The sequence below is a fragment of the Callospermophilus lateralis genome, unplaced genomic scaffold (genome assembly GCF_048772815.1).
Source record: "Callospermophilus lateralis isolate mCalLat2 unplaced genomic scaffold, mCalLat2.hap1 Scaffold_127, whole genome shotgun sequence".
Lineage (NCBI taxonomy): Eukaryota > Metazoa > Chordata > Mammalia > Rodentia > Sciuridae > Callospermophilus > Callospermophilus lateralis.
In genome coordinates, this window is record NW_027512450.1 from 1,100,718 (window position 1) to 1,117,467 (window position 16,750).

Below are 16,750 nucleotides of genomic sequence, written 5' to 3' on the forward strand. Positions count from 1 at the left end.
GCGCCACAGTGCCTGGTCAGGCTCAAATGATCCTCCTGCCTCAATTCTCTGAGTGGCTAGAACTACAGGAACATGTCACTATGCCCCACCAGTTTAAATTTTCAGAGTCTGTTTCTGCACCTGTAAGATGAAGCTAATAATGGCCATGTCATAGCTCATGTGAGGTAATGGTTATAAGGTCTTTTCTTTCGACACAGTGGCTTGTGCCTGTAATCCCAGTGACTCAGGAGGCTGAGGCAGAGGATCACTTGTTCAAAACCAGCCTGGGAAACTTAGAGACCCTGACTCAAAAAAAAAGGGGGAGTTCTGGGGATGCAGGTCAGTGGTAGAGCACCACTGGGTTCATTCCCCAGTTGTGCACATGCATATACACACATACACACACACACACACATAATTTAGAGTACTTTGTGGCATATAGAGCTTACTAATTATCAGGTTTTTCCTTTTCTTCATTTTAATCCATTCATTCATTAACAAATATTGAGAAGCTACATGTCTAGGAATTGTGCCTGATGCTGGGAGTGCCCCATTGAGTGAGATGGGGTTTTTGTTAACTACAATAAAGGCAGTCATTGCACAAGTAACTGCAAGTCCAAAGAGCACTCTGGGAGTGGCATTGCAGGGGAATACAAACGTGCGTTCTTGGGCTGGGGGTGCAGCTCAGGGTAGAGTACTTGCCTAGCAAGGGTCAGGCCTAGGTTCAAAACAGTGCATCTCTGAGGCAGTCATCTTTCAGCTTCACAAGCAGGAACTTAAGAATTTTCCACGTACAGGGTAGGGAATTGGCTAGGTGTGGTGCTGTGTGTGTAAAGGCTGACTTAGGAAGTGGCTCCGACAGACACAAGCAATTGGAAGAAGACAAGTGAGGCTAAAGATCAGGGAGAGACAGGGTGGAGGCAGGGAGAGAGAGAGGTGGGGACCGTTGACTGTGTCCTGCAGGCCATAAGAGGATGGACTTCATCCTCAGAAAATGGACACTAGAGAGAGTATAGGGGCTGAGGATATAGCTGGTTGGTAGAGTGCTTGCCTTGCATGCACTAGGCAGTGAGTTCAATCCCCAGCACCACCACCAAAAAAAAAAAAAAAAACCACTATGGGGAGTATAAGCAGGGAATGGAGTGAATAACATGGTCCATTTTGGGTTTTTAAAGCTGGCTGGTTATGCAGAGAACAGACTGGAGGAGGTCTGGAATAGAGTCAGGGAGGCCAGTCAGGAAGCTGAGGAGAAAAGGGGAATGTGGCACGTCCAGGGCAGCAAGAAGCCTAAACTTGGACCTAAGCACCAGTTCTATTTTATTCCAGAGAACTAGGGCAAACACCTGGTTCCCAAGAGGGCTTGGGCTGGTTCATTGGAGTTAGGTCTGATGCAGTTTTAAGATATTACCACTAGGCGGCGCAAGAACCCAAAGAGACGCTTAGAATCAGCAGAGTCCTTGGGGGAACTGAGTCCTGGGAGGCAAAGACAGCCAGAGGGGGTCCCCTTCCTTTGCTCAATTAGATGGCTGACTCTCAAAAGCAGGAAGGAAACTGGAGGGAATCCTGGACTACATATTCGAAAATATGAGTTCAAGTCCTTCCTCTTCAGCTTCCTGTCTTAGGCGAGTTATTTTACCCCTGGAGCCCTCAACTTCTGCAAGAAGGCAGCTAATTATCCTTGGCAGTGGAATTAGAGAGAGGTCCTGAACAGAGAGGCTCAAATCTTGGTATCTGAGTGTCCTGAGTTTAATTTCCCCCTTCCTTCAACCGCATACTGACTCTATAACTTAGGTAAAGTGATGTCACCTCTCGGATAAACAGTTTCCATCTCTGTTAAACGAGCTTTTTTTTTTTTTTTTTTTTTTGGTACCAGGGATTGGACCCAAGGGCACTTTTACTATTGAGCCACATCCCCAGCCCCTTTGTATTTTATTTAGATAAAGAGTCTGCTAAGTTGCTAAGATTGGCTTTTGGCTTTGAACTCCTGGTACTTTGCCTCAGCCTCCTGAGCTGCTGGGATTATAGGCATGCACCACCACCCCTGGATTCAATGGGAATTTTAACCTATCCCTTGCGTGGGTGCAAATTTTAAATGAGATACTGTCTGCATGTAGTTAATGCAGGGCTGACAGATAATAATTGTTCAATACATGTGTATTATTATAGAAATTTAACTCATATTTATTAAGTATTTAATGAATTTCTAGGCCTGGGTCTATGCTACTATCCTCTGCCAATAATTCTGTTGGGGCAGAAGAAAGGAAGAATCCTTCTTTTCTGAGCCTCAGTTTCTCCAACAGAGACACAGGGAGTAAGATGGGATTCGATTCTTAGTAGGAGCCTTTCCAGCCCTGATATTCCAGGCTTTTCTTTTCCCTCCCTCCTTCCTTTTCTTTTCTTTTCTTCCATTTATCCATCATTTATTCATTCCTTCAACAATCATTTATTGACAATCTACTATATTTCAGGTGCAGGAACCAAAACAGACCCACATTAAAACGGTTGGAAATCCCTGGGAGCCAGTCCATTGGAAAAATGTTGGTTCAAAAAGCTTTGTTCTTCCTTACAGCCATCAATCCTTGCAAGTTATTTTGTGTTTGGAAAAGGAAAAAATCATGCCAAGAGTTTATTTCCGTTCCTCTCTGTGTGGCTATGTACACACACAGGAGCACACAGACTCATTTATATAGAACATTTGCAGCACGTTGTCATGGGAACCATATTTTTCAGTGTCTCTGGGCATGAGGGCTGCCTCTGAGTAGAGGAGCTTTTATAAAACACCCCCTGCATGCACTTTTGTGTGGTGTGAGATCCTGCTGTGAGAGCTGCCTCCAGAGCCAGTGTGGGCCCTTTTGATCATTGCTGCTTGTTTCCCTTATTGATCTTGTCAGATATGAGTGAATTTGACCGAGGGAACAGAATGTCTAACTCAGTGACTAGTGGAAAGATCCTCTGGGACATTTGCCAACTTGGTGGCACACAGAGGTCAGAGTTTGAGGGGTGTTTTTTTTTTTTTTTTTTTGTGTGTGTGTGTATGTGTGTTTTGAAACCCCCAATTTGAGATTGTTGAAGGATTTGGGAAAGACTTGGATGAAAAGACAGAAAGCAGCCAGGGAATATATTTTCAGAAATGACAGCTGCAGCAGCCACTTTTGAACACAGTGGGCAGTGCCAGAGCCAGGAAGGGGCAGAGCACCATCCCAGAAGGCGGGGCAGGGAACCACTCTCCCCTGAGCTTCCACTCCGGGGCCTGGCTCCTTTGTCAGAGCTTTGCATGTGGGATCCTCTGTAATTCTCAAATCAGCTCTGTGAGAGGGACATTGTCCTTCCTAGTGGGAAACTGGGATCTGGAGGGTAAAGGAGCCAGGAAGAGGTGGAACAGATTCAGACCTAGTTTGAGCCTGACCTCACAGTCCACTGTCCTGGTCCATTTTCTATTGCTGCAACTGAGTGCCACCGACTGGGTAATTTATAAGAAAAATAAATTTATTTCTTATAGTCCAAGAGCCTGGCACCGGCATCTGATGAGGGCCTCCTGCTGCAGGAGAATATGGCGGAGTGCCTTACACAGTAAGGCAGAGCAAGCAGGCTAACTCTGGTCTCTGTTCCTCTTTTAATAAAGCCACTACTGCCATTCTTGGGGCCCCACCCTTGTGACCTCATCTAATTCTAATCATTGCAAGGCAAGGGATCTCCATCTATTGATCTCCACCTCTAATTACCATTATCAAGATTTCTGGAGATGAGATTTCCAGAACATTGGAGGCTTATTTAAACCATGGTACCCAGTACACTGAGCCACCTCTGCAGTCAGTTTTCTCCTCACCTCCAGGCCAGGAGTGGAGTGAGGGTCAGCAAGGAATGGTAATCCAGAGATTCTAGTCCTTGCAGAACTCAAGTCATGGTGGCAGGTCCTGTCACGGGGCAGCTACGAGGCTGACCAGACCAAGTCTAGCAGGAGACTTCTTCAAAACAAGAGCTGGCTTGCATTCTGGTTTCTTGAGAGCTTCCTATCTATCGGGAGCTCTGATTTATTTTGGTGCTGGGGATGGAACCCAGGGCCTCATGCAGTCCTAGCACGCTCTACCACTGACCTTCACCCCCAACGGGTGCTTTCCACATTTTCATTTATAAATTCTTAGAAGATCAAGGCTGGCATCATCATGACTACACTACAGATAGAAACTGAAGTTCAGATCACACGGCTAGTAAGCTGAGATGGGAACCCAAGTAACCTGGCCCTGAGGCTGGGGCTCTTAACCGCTGTGCCCTTCTGGCCTATGATTTAGAGCTCTGTGCTGCTACCACAGAGCCATGTGGCATTTCCCCTCCCCAAAGAGCTTCAGCTGGATCAGAGTAAGAAAGAGCTGAAGGGGGAGAGGGATTCCCATTGAATGACAGTCTCCTGTGAGTCCAGAACTGTGCTGGATCTTTCCACCTTGCAACTTTGTAGGAACATTGGAACTATCATCATGCCCTACGCACAGAGGAGAGGAATTGAGGTCCAGAGGGTGAAGCAATTCAATTAAGTTCTCAGAACTGGGATTTGTGCCAAGATCTATTGTGTTCCAAACCCCATGCCCAAGCCGCAGAAGTAGGACAGCACTGAGTCCTCCGCCCACATTTCTCAGTTACAGTGTCAGGGAGAAGGATCCAATTTCCCCTAGGATCAGGAAAGGCCACTCTGAAACTCCTGGGTGGACTGGCATGGTGGGGCAAGACTAGAATCCCAGCAGCTCTGGAGGCTGAGGCTGATTGTAAATTCAAAGCCAGCCTCAGCAACTTAGCAAGACCCTGTCTCTAAGTAAAAAATAAAAAGGACTGGTGATGTGACTCAGTGGTTAAGCACCCCTGGGTTTAATCCCTGGTACCAAAACAAACAAATAAAATGAAATTTAGGTGGCAGAGGGCTCCCACTTACCCCGGCAGATGGTAGTTCCCAAATCTGACAGGGTAGAGGAACATTCAAAGACTCAATCAACCTCCCTCCTTAACTGTTTACGGAGCATCCATCTCCCATGTGCCAGGCTCTGTGCTGCCCACACAGCAGTGCAGGTGAAAGTCACAGTCTCTGTCCCTGAAGAAAGAATTCCTCTGTGTTAAGGCATAAGTGTAAGTTATTGAAGTTATTGAAATGTACACTTCCAGACCGTTTTCAGATTTTTGATTTCTGTATATCTATCTGTCTCTATTTACAAACATAACATGGTATTCTGAAAGTATCGTTCTGCTTTTGGAGCACTACATTGTGTTTTTCAGAAGCAGGCCTATAACACAGAGATGAATCCATGTTACCTAGGTTGAGTTCAAATTGGTACGTGCACTGTGATTCCCATTATATTGTTCTACCTACTAATGGACAGTTAAGTTATATCCAGACCTCCCCACGTCCCCCATTAAGTAAAACCCCTGTGGAGAGACATGTGGATGCCTTTATGAACATATTGATAATTTTTCATGGCAGTGTTTTCCAAAAACCAGTTAGTAAAATCAATTGATTCCTTTGCAGCCTGAAGTTACCTTCATTCCAGTTTACTGGTATAAGAACCACAGTACATCAGCAACTATTCTCCAATAGTATTTCAGGCAGAAGTCATTCTAGATAACAATCAGTGCGGGATCCTCCATGTATTTTACACAGCCCATGGCAGGGGACATCTAATCAGGTGAGACAGACTGATTAGATTTATTCTGTTTGTTTTCTTTGTTTTTTTAGGCCTGAATTTTTCACATTTCAATTAATTGTAGGTCAAGTATCAGGCGGATTCTTCCCTGGGCTTCAAATGTGATAAAGCTGCTTCTTATTTTTAAGAAGGCCGTTGCAATCCTGCATTTATTTTACACCTCAGTGCATGTTTTACACACAAACACACACCCCCCTCACACACACACACATCAACAAACACAAACACATAATTAGAGCACATTTAACACTCAAATAAAGCTTTCACTATTAATTCATGACTAAGGTATTCTTTTAATAAGAATTGTGCCTTGGTCTCTACTGGGGAAACATTGTTCAATGTGCGTTCTCTGGTTTGTTGTAGGGCAGTGAATGTTCACTTGTTGGCAATGATATAGAAATGGGGAGTAAGAGTTTAAAAGTTTTTATAGTAGGTAGGCAGCGTCAGAGTATGGAATCTAAGAATAAGAAATTGGGGAATTTCCACTTTTTTTCTTCATTTCAATCTCCTAATAATTCATATATATTTTCCAAATGTCTCTGAGAAAACAAGGACTAGGTCAATCCACATAACCGTGAACCATGGCAGAATGCAATTCTGAATTTCATATAAACAGTCATAAAATCAAAAAGACAGGTGCTGGGGTTTTGGCTCAGCACTAGAGTGCTGGCTTCGCACTTTCAAAGGTCCTGAGTAGGATCCAAAACACCATATGTGTTGAATGAATGTGAATGAATGAAGCAATGCATGAGTGTATGATGAATGAATTAAAGGTATAAGGAGGAGGAGGAAGAGGAGAAGGAGGAGGAGAAATAGAAGAAGATGTTGAGTAATTTGACAGAAGGGAAAATGGGGAGCAGAGTGAGTTTAAAGTGTGGTTTCCAATTCCCAAACGTTAAATTACAGCAGCTGGGAAAGAGAGAGAAGATGGGAGGGCAGGAGAGGGGGGAGAGTAGAGGATAGAAAAGGTAGCAGAATAGAACAGTTACTAATATGGCATTTTTTAAAAATGTGGATGTGTAAACAATGTGATTGTGCAATCTGTATATGGGGTAACAATGGGAGTTCATAACTCACTTGAATCTAATGTGGGAAATATGATATCTCAAGAGCTATGTAATGTTCTCAGCAACAAATATAAAAAAGAGGTCTACATTTTTCTTTGTAGTTGAGGTCTCCTATTTCCGTGACATGTTTAGTTGTGTTCCCTCCTATAGTCCTCCCATGCTCTAGTTATTCTGAAATGGAAAAACTAGCTGATATGCCCAACCAGTCTGAAAATCAGTGACAATTTTTCATTAAGCCTAAAGTCACTTCACATTTGCTACAGTCATGCTAAATACACTTCTTTGTTGGGAGTTTCAAATATATTTCCATCAGCTAGATCACAAGTACCTAGAACTCCCATTCTTGTTTATGTAATAGTGAGTTCATCAGATTAAATGCTGTACTCTTGAATAAAACAAAATAGGAATAATTTACTCATAAGCTTCCTATGTAAACCATCTTTATTTACAAAATACTATCTTAAGAATTATAGTTTCATTGAGCTTCAATTGGAGCCAAAGTATAGTCAATTACTGAAGTAAAAGCAGTTACTTAAAAACTAAAAATGAGAGAAAAGTCAAATTACATTTGAAGAGAGAGCAACAGTATGACGTTTCTTGATTGGTTCTGGATGTTGAGTAACAGGCTCATTTGCAAGTGGAAGGAACCCTTCAGGGAAATCACTTGTACTTTCAGAATGCGGGTGTAGAGGGCTGAATTCCAGCTCTTGGGGGAAGATTGAGAGGAAAACCCTCTCCCTGCATAGACACTTCGCATTGGAAATGGAGTGGGTGGCGGGCCAGGTGGAAAATAATCTCCAGGTTCCCATACAAGTTTCCTCGGAGAGGTGGAGGAAAAAAAAAGGTCCTCTTCTCATGAACTGACTCCTTGGGTCAACTGGAAACAAGGCACCCCTTTGATTGCCAGCTTCAGTTCTTCCTCATTCACTTGAAAGAGTCTCCAGCTTGTTTTAGCTTCAGCTATTTGTGATCTGAGTGTTTCAGATTCACCTTGGAGAGACTGTATCCTTCTTGATAGATGCGCCCTCATTTCATCCTGTTGACCATGTTTAGCCTTCTGTGCTTTGAGCTCTTCTTCAAGAGAGAGCATTTCAACGCCATGGCTGGATTCGGACCAATGCAGCTTTTCGTAGGTTGCCTCCAGATGTTGTGCTTCCCTTGAACCCTTCTCAAACCTGCAGTCCTTTAAAGATGAGGCTAAGCCTTCATGTTCTTTTTCAACAAGGCTCACTTTTTCAAGAAGTCCACACTTTTTTTCAATAAGTCCCGCAAGATTTACAGCCAGCTTTTTTTCTCTTCCCACGTAAAGCCTGCTACTAACCGACTGAAAACATCTCCAGAAAAGTAAGAGAACAGCCAAAAATCTAAGAGCTGTACACATCACCAACTCCCAAGGAAAGCCATAAGGAAGATGGCCTGGCTTCATGTCTTCGGACAATGCTGCCACAACCGTTGGTGCTTCTTCCAGAACCACCCACTAGTATGGCTGAGAGGCAGCTCTTGGCTCCTCCATCACACCAAGACGGCTTTGGATCTTGCCACCACAACCACAGCCTGCCCAGGCAGGCCAACGCAGGCTGTGGACACTCAGGTGTTTGGTCAGGAACTCCAACCTGCACCAGGCAACGGAGCAGACCACTGCGATCCCCTTCAGGGTGTGTGCGTATGGCAGGTGGTGGGCGTATGTTGGTGGGAGCCATGATCAAGGGCTCCCAGGAGCCTTGTTGTGCTCAACTGCCCATCAGGGGAGTCTTGTCCCCTTCCCTACCCAGTGCATCCTCAAGTGCCACAGGTTTAGGTCCCTCCCACTCCAGCCAGAGAGAATTCCTCCCCATGCCACACACCCCTTGATTTGGTTTCGGCCAGGCCAAGGCGGGGCTTAGTAGGAAGATTCCATCCAGTCATCATAACATTCAGTTTGATGTCACTCAAATTCTAAAGCTGTCTAAACTGTTCAAACAGCTTTCAAGGCCTATATTGGTCTTTGTGTCGCTTGCCTTTTGTTTTATTTTATTTTATTTTATTTTTTTTTGGCCTTTAGTTTTAGTGACTCAGTCCTTTCCCTGCCCTTGTACTCTCCCTATTTCCTCCTTCCTTGCTTCCTTCCTCCCTTCCTGGTTTTTCTCCTTTTCTTCTTCCTTCTTTTCTACCTCCCTCCATCCCTCCAACTTTGCCTCCCTCCCTTCCAACTTTTTTTCTCCCTTCTGTCCCTTTTTTTTTTTTTTGCAAGAGTTTGCGGTGAAAATCCATGGCAGGCCAGCCCCAAGCTAGGCAAGGTCACTGCCAGTGAGCTACAACATCCCCAGACCTGCTGCCACTTCCTACGCAAGTAATTTGAATTATCTCTAAAGAGAAACTCTCACATTAGTCTACTTTCAGTAATTTCAGAAGAGTTGCTAACATGGGCACAAATCAGTTATGACAAGTCATTTTTGAGAAGCACGGCACAGAAAATGTTCCCAAAAAGAGGGTATTGAAAACGTCAGTTGGTTTTCAGGTCAGCATTTCTAGACTAGTATTTGTTGAAAATTCTTGAAACTCTTCTTTCAGATGTTTTTTTTTTTTTTTTGGACTTTTCTTGGGCTTGAAAACATCTAAGGAAGCTGGCTGGTCCTTATAAATATATAGCCAAGAGAAGGATGGATATGACTCTCTGAAATGGATGTAAATCATGAACGTGAATTATATTGTTGATGTTAAGACAACGAGTTCATGGCTTGATGTACCAAAAGGTCATCCCAACATTGTTTTCCTCCCACGTTAGCACTTGACTTGTTGATGAGTCACATATGAGGTTCGAAGGAGAAGATGCACAAGTCATCACTGGTTTTGTAAGCATGCAAGTTCCAAGCCCATAGGCCACCATGCATGATTAGACCTGTTGTTATTTACACTTACATGGCCAGAGCTGTATCACTGTCTCAAAGTTGCCAAATGAGAGTAGCTTGTTTTCCTCTCCAGCACCTGTATCGGATGACCAGCTTTCAAGTGGACTTCCCTGAGCCTTTTCAGTATCTGAACATGTGAGTCCAAAACACTTTAGTCCTACTACTAAAAAGGATACTCACTGTAACACTGTTTTTCTGACCATTAAATGGACAATAAGGTGACCCTGGTGTGCAAAGAACAGGACTCATTGAAGATGTAATGCCTGTTGGTGAATGACACTTTTCTAGGTTTCACGGGCCATGTGGAGGAATCAGCCCAAACACCTTGAAATGCCACTTAAATCATAGTTTACTTAAGGACACATGTGGCTTAGGGAGAACTTCTTTCCTCTGAAAGTGTTTCTTCAAACGAGATGAGAGTCGAAAAGAAGGTATTGAGAACACTAAGTAAAATGGCTGTGCTTTGTGGAACTGGGAGGATTCCTCAATACATGTAACAATGTTTGTCACTGCCTTTGGACCTAACACGTATCAGTGTATATGAACAGAGGCACAGCAAGAAATATAGGTGGCATAAAACACCAAGGGGAAGGGGCTAAGCTGCCTTACTAGGTTTACTTTTTTCACTCTGGTGGCACTTTCTGTTGTCTGTATGAACAGAGTTTCCAAGTACTTTCCCACTTAGCCGGCCTCTCTGTTATTCATACAGTTGAACTACCAGGGAGAGATGGATCAGTTTACCACCTGTGAGGCCTTTTCTTCCACATTTTCTCCCCATTGGATGCTTTGGTTTTTTCCAGCTCTTCCTACAAGCCCCCCTAATCCTGATCTCCCCTTAGTCCTTATGATTTCTTTAAGTTTCCCCTTTGCTCCTGTTCATGGAGTCCTGTGTACAGATATTATACCTGATTCTATTGAACTCTACTTAATCCTTTCTCACCTCTGTGCTCCTTTTACCAAGTCACTCCTCAACACTTACTGTAACCCTTTGAATATTTTGTCCATTGTCATTTAAAAAACTCTTTAAAAATTGAACCATTTCGCATGCAGATACAGTCTTCTTGGTCTGCTATTAATCCCCCACTACTGACATTGTAAGTTATTGACATGTACACTTCCAGACCGTTTTCAGATTTTTGATTTCTGTATATCTATCTGTCTCTCTATTTACAAACATAACATGGTATTCTGAAAGTATCGTTCTGCTTTTGGAGCACTACATTGTGTTTTTCAGAAGCAGGCCTATAACACAGAGATGAATCCATGTTACCTAGGTTGAGTTCAAATTGGTACGTGCACTGTGATTCCCATTATATTGTTCTACCTGCTAATGGACAGTTAAGTTATATCCAGACCTCCCCACGTCCCCCATTAAGTAAAACCCCTGTGGAGAGACATGTGGATGCCTTTATGAACATATTGATAATTTTTCATGGCAGTGTTTTCCAAAAACCAGTTAGTAAAATCAATTGATTCCTTTGCAGCCTGAAGTTACCTTCATTCCAGTTTACTGGTATAAGAACCACAGTACATCAGCAACTATTCTCCAATAGTAGTTCAGGCAGAAGTCATTCTAGATAACAATCAGTGCGGGATCCTCCATGTATTTTACACAGCCCATGGCAGGGGACATCTAATCAGGTGAGACAGACTGATTAGATTTATTCTGTTTGTTTTCTTTGTTTTTTTAGGCCTGAATTTTTCACATTTCAATTAATTGTAGGTCAAGTATCAGGCGGATTCTTCCCTGGGCTTCAAATGTGATAAAGCTGCTTCTTATTTTTGCAGAAGGCCGTTGCAATCCTGCATTTATTTTACACCTCAGTGCATGTTTTTCACACAAACACACACCCCCCCTCACACACACACACATCAACAAACACAAACACATAATTAGAGCACATTTAACACTCAAATAAAGCTTTCACTATTAATTCATGACTAAGGTATTCTTTTAATAAGAATTGTGCCTTGGTCTCTACTGGGGAAACATTGTTCAATGTGCGTTCTCTGGTTTGTTGTAGGGCAGTGAATGTTCACTTGTTGGCAATGATATAGAAATGGGGAGTAAGAGTTTAAAAGTTTTTATAGTAGGTAGGCAGCGTCAGAGTATGGAATCTAAGAATAAGAAATTGGGGAATTTCCACTTTTTTTCTTCATTTCAATCTCCTAATAATTCATATATATTTTCCAAATGTCTCTGAGAAAACAAGGACTAGGTCAATCCACATAACCGTGAACCATGGCAGAATGCAATTCTGAATTTCATATAAACAGTCATAAAATCAAAAAGACAGGTGCTGGGGTTTTGGCTCAGCACTAGAGTGCTGGCTTCGCACTTTCAAAGGTCCTGAGTAGGATCCAAAACACCATATGTGTTGAATGAATGTGAATGAATGAAGCAATGCATGAGTGTATGATGAATGAATTAAAGGTATAAGGAGGAGGAGGAAGAGGAGAAGGAGGAGGAGAAATAGAAGAAGATGTTGAGTAATTTGACAGAAGGGAAAATGGGGAGCAGAGTGAGTTTAAAGTGTGGTTTCCAATTCCCAAACGTTAAATTACAGCAGCTGGGAAAGAGAGAGAAGATGGGAGGGCAGGAGAGGGGGGAGAGTAGAGGATAGAAAAGGTAGCAGAATAGAACAGTTACTAATATGGCATTTTTTAAAAATGTGGATGTGTAAACAATGTGATTGTGCAATCTGTATATGGGGTAACAATGGGAATTCATAACTCACTTGAATCTAATGTGGGAAATATGATATCTCAAGAGCTATGTAATGTTCTCAGCAACAAATATAAAAAAGAGGTCTACATTTTTCTTTGTAGTTGAGGTCTCCTATTTCCGTGACATGTTTAGTTGTGTTCCCTCCTATAGTCCTCCCATGCTCTAGTTATTCTGAAATGGAAAAACTAGCTGATATGCCCAACCAGTCTGAAAATCAGTGACAATTTTTCATTAAGCCTAAAGTCACTTCACATTTGCTACAGTCATGCTAAATACACTTCTTTGTTGGGAGTTTCAAATATATTTCCATCAGCTAGATCACAAGTACCTAGAACTCCCATTCTTGTTTATGTAATAGTGAGTTCATCAGATTAAATGCTGTACTCTTGAATAAAACAAAATAGGAATAATTTACTCATAAGCTTCCTATGTAAACCATCTTTATTTACAAAATACTATCTTAAGAATTATAGTTTCATTGAGCTTCAATTGGAGCCAAAGTATAGTCAATTACTGAAGTAAAAGCAGTTACTTAAAAACTAAAAATGAGAGAAAAGTCAAATTACATTTGAAGAGAGAGCAACAGTATGACGTTTCTTGATTGGTTCTGGATGTTGAGTAACAGGCTCATTTGCAAGTGGAAGGAACCCTTCAGGGAAATCACTTGTACTTTCAGAATGCGGGTGTAGAGGGCTGAATTCCAGCTCTTGGGGGAAGATTGAGAGGAAAACCCTCTCCCTGCATAGACACTTCGCATTGGAAATGGAGTGGGTGGCGGGCCAGGTGGAAAATAATCTCCAGGTTCCCATACAAGTTTCCTCGGAGAGGTGGAGGAAAAAAAAAGGTCCTCTTCTCATGAACTGACTCCTTGGGTCAACTGGAAACAAGGCACCCCTTTGATTGCCAGCTTCAGTTCTTCCTCATTCACTTGAAAGAGTCTCCAGCTTGTTTTAGCTTCAGCTATTTGTGATCTGAGTGTTTCAGATTCACCTTGGAGAGACTGTATCCTTCTTGATAGATGCGCCCTCATTTCATCCTGTTGACCATGTTTAGCCTTCTGTGCTTTGAGCTCTTCTTCTAGAAAGAGCATTTCAACGCCATGGCTGGATTCGGACCAATGCAGCTTTTCGTAGGTTGCCTCCAGATGTTGTGCTTCCCTTGAACCCTTCTCAAACCTGCAGTCCTTTAAAGATGAGGCTAAGCCTTCATGTTCTTTTTCAACAAGGCTCACTTTTTCAAGAAGTCCACACTTTTTTTCAATAAGTCCCGCAAGATTTACAGCCAGCTTTTTTTCTCTTCCCACGTAAAGCCTGCTACTAACCGACTGAAAACATCTCCAGAAAAGTAAGAGAACAGCCAAAAATCTAAGAGCTGTACACATCACCAACTCCCAAGGAAAGCCATAAGGAAGATGGCCTGGCTTCATGTCTTCGGACAATGCTGCCACAACCGTTGGTGCTTCTTCCAGAACCACCCACTAGTATGGCTGAGAGGCAGCTCTTGGCTCCTCCATCACACCAAGACGGCTTTGGATCTTGCCACCACAACCACAGCCTGCCCAGGCAGGCCAACGCAGGCTGTGGACACTCAGGTGTTTGGTCAGGAACTCCAACCTGCACCAGGCAACGGAGCAGACCACTGCGATCCCCTTCAGGGTGTGTGCGTATGGCAGGTGGTGGGCGTATGTTGGTGGGAGCCATGATCAAGGGCTCCCAGGAGCCTTGTTGTGCTCAACTGCCCATCAGGGGAGTCTTGTCCCCTTCCCTACCCAGTGCATCCTCAAGTGCCACAGGTTTAGGTCCCTCCCACTCCAGCCAGAGAGAATTCCTCCCCATGCCACACACCCCTTGATTTGGTTTCGGCCAGGCCAAGGCGGGGCTTAGTAGGAAGATTCCATCCAGTCATCATAACATTCAGTTTGATGTCACTCAAATTCTAAAGCTGTCTAAACTGTTCAAACAGCTTTCAAGGCCTATATTGGTCTTTGTGTCGCTTGCCTTTTGTTTTATTTTATTTTATTTTATTTTTTTTTTTTTGGCCTTTAGTTTTAGTGACTCAGTCCTTTCCCTGCCCTTGTACTCTCCCTATTTCCTCCTTCCTTGCTTCCTTCCTCCCTTCCTGGTTTTTCTCCTTTTCTTCTTCCTTCTTTTCTACCTCCCTCCATCCCTCCAACTTTGCCTCCCTCCCTTCCAACTTTTTTTCTCCCTTCTGTCCCTTTTTTTTTTTTTGCAAGAGTTTGCGGTGAAAATCCATGGCAGGCCAGCCCCAAGCTAGGCAAGGTCACTGCCAGTGAGCTACAACATCCCCAGACCTGCTGCCACTTCCTACGCAAGTAATTTGAATTATCTCTAAAGAGAAACTCTCACATTAGTCTACTTTCAGTAATTTCAGAAGAGTTGCTAACATGGGCACAAATCAGTTATGACAAGTCATTTTTGAGAAGCACGGCACAGAAAATGTTCCCAAAAAGAGGGTATTGAAAACGTCAGTTGGTTTTCAGGTCAGCATTTCTAGACTAGTATTTGTTGAAAATTCTTGAAACTCTTCTTTCAGATGTTTTTTTTTTTTTTTTTTGGACTTTTCTTGGGCTTGAAAACATCTAAGGAAGCTGGCTGGTCCTTATAAATATATAGCCAAGAGAAGGATGGATATGACTCTCTGAAATGGATGTAAATCATGAACGTGAATTATATTGTTGATGTTAAGACAACGAGTTCATGGCTTGATGTACCAAAAGGTCATCCCAACATTGTTTTCCTCCCACGTTAGCACTTGACTTGTTGATGAGTCACATATGAGGTTCGAAGGAGAAGATGCACAAGTCATCACTGGTTTTGTAAGCATGCAAGTTCCAAGCCCATAGGCCACCATGCATGATTAGACCTGTTGTTATTTACACTTACATGGCCAGAGCTGTATCACTGTCTCAAAGTTGCCAAATGAGAGTAGCTTGTTTTCCTCTCCAGCACCTGTATCGAATGACCAGCTTTCAAGTGGACTTCCCTGAGCCTTTTCAGTATCTGAACATGTGAGTCCAAAACACTTTAGTCCTACTACTAAAAAGGATACTCACTGTAACACTGTTTTTCTGACCATTAAATGGACAATAAGGTGACCCTGGTGTGCAAAGAACAGGACTCATTGAAGATGTAATGCCTGTTGGTGAATGACACTTTTCTAGGTTTCACGGGCCATGTGGAGGAATCAGCCCAAACACCTTGAAATACCACTTAAATCATAGTTTACTTAAGGACACATGTGGCTTAGGGAGAACTTCTTTCCTCTGAAAGTGTTTCTTCAAACGAGATGAGAGTCGAAAAGAAGGTATTGAGAACACTAAGTAAAATGGCTGTGCTTTGTGGAACTGGGAGGATTCCTCAATACATGTAAGAATGTTTGTCACTGCCTTTGGACCTAACACGTATCAGTGTATATGAACAGAGGCACAGCAAGAAATATAGGTGGCATAAAACACCAAGGGGAAGGGGCTAAGCTGCCTTACTAGGTTTACTTTTTTCACTCTGGTGGCACTTTCTGTTGTCTGTATGAACAGAGTTTCCAAGTACTTTCCCACTTAGCCGGCCTCTCTGTTATTCATACAGTTGAACTACCAGGGAGAGATGGATCAGTTTACCACCTGTGAGGCCTTTTCTTCCACATTTTCTCCCCATTGGATGCTTTGGTTTTTTCCAGCTCTTCCTACAAGCCCCCCTAATCCTGATCTCCCCTTAGTCCTTATGATTTCTTTAAGTTTCCCCTTTGCTCCTGTTCATGGAGTCCTGTGTACAGATATTATACCTGATTCTATTGAACTCTACTTAATCCTTTCTCACCTCTGTGCTCCTTTTACCAAGTCACTCCTCAACACTTACTGTAACCCTTTGAATATTTTGTCCATTGTCATTTAAAAAACTCTTTAAAAATTGAACCATTTCGCATGCAGATACAGTCTTCTTGGTCTGCTATTAATCCCCCACTACTGACATTGTAAGTTATTGACATGTACACTTCCAGACCGTTTTCAGATTTTTGATTTCTGTATATCTATCTGTCTCTCTATTTACAAACATAACATGGTATTCTGAAAGTATCGTTCTGCTTTTGGAGCACTACATTGTGTTTTTCAGAAGCAGGCCTATAACACAGAGATGAATCCATGTTACCTAGGTTGAGTTCAAATTGGTATGTGCACTGTGATTCCCATTATATTGTTCTACCTACTAATGGACAGTTAAGTTATATCCAGACCTCCCAGCCTCCCGCATTAAGTAAAACCCCTGTGGAGAGACATGTAGATGCCTTTATGAACATATTGATAATTTTTCATGGCAGTGTTTTCCAAAAACCAGTTAGTAAAATCAATTGATTCCTTTGCAGCCTGAAGTTACCTTCATTCCAGTTTAC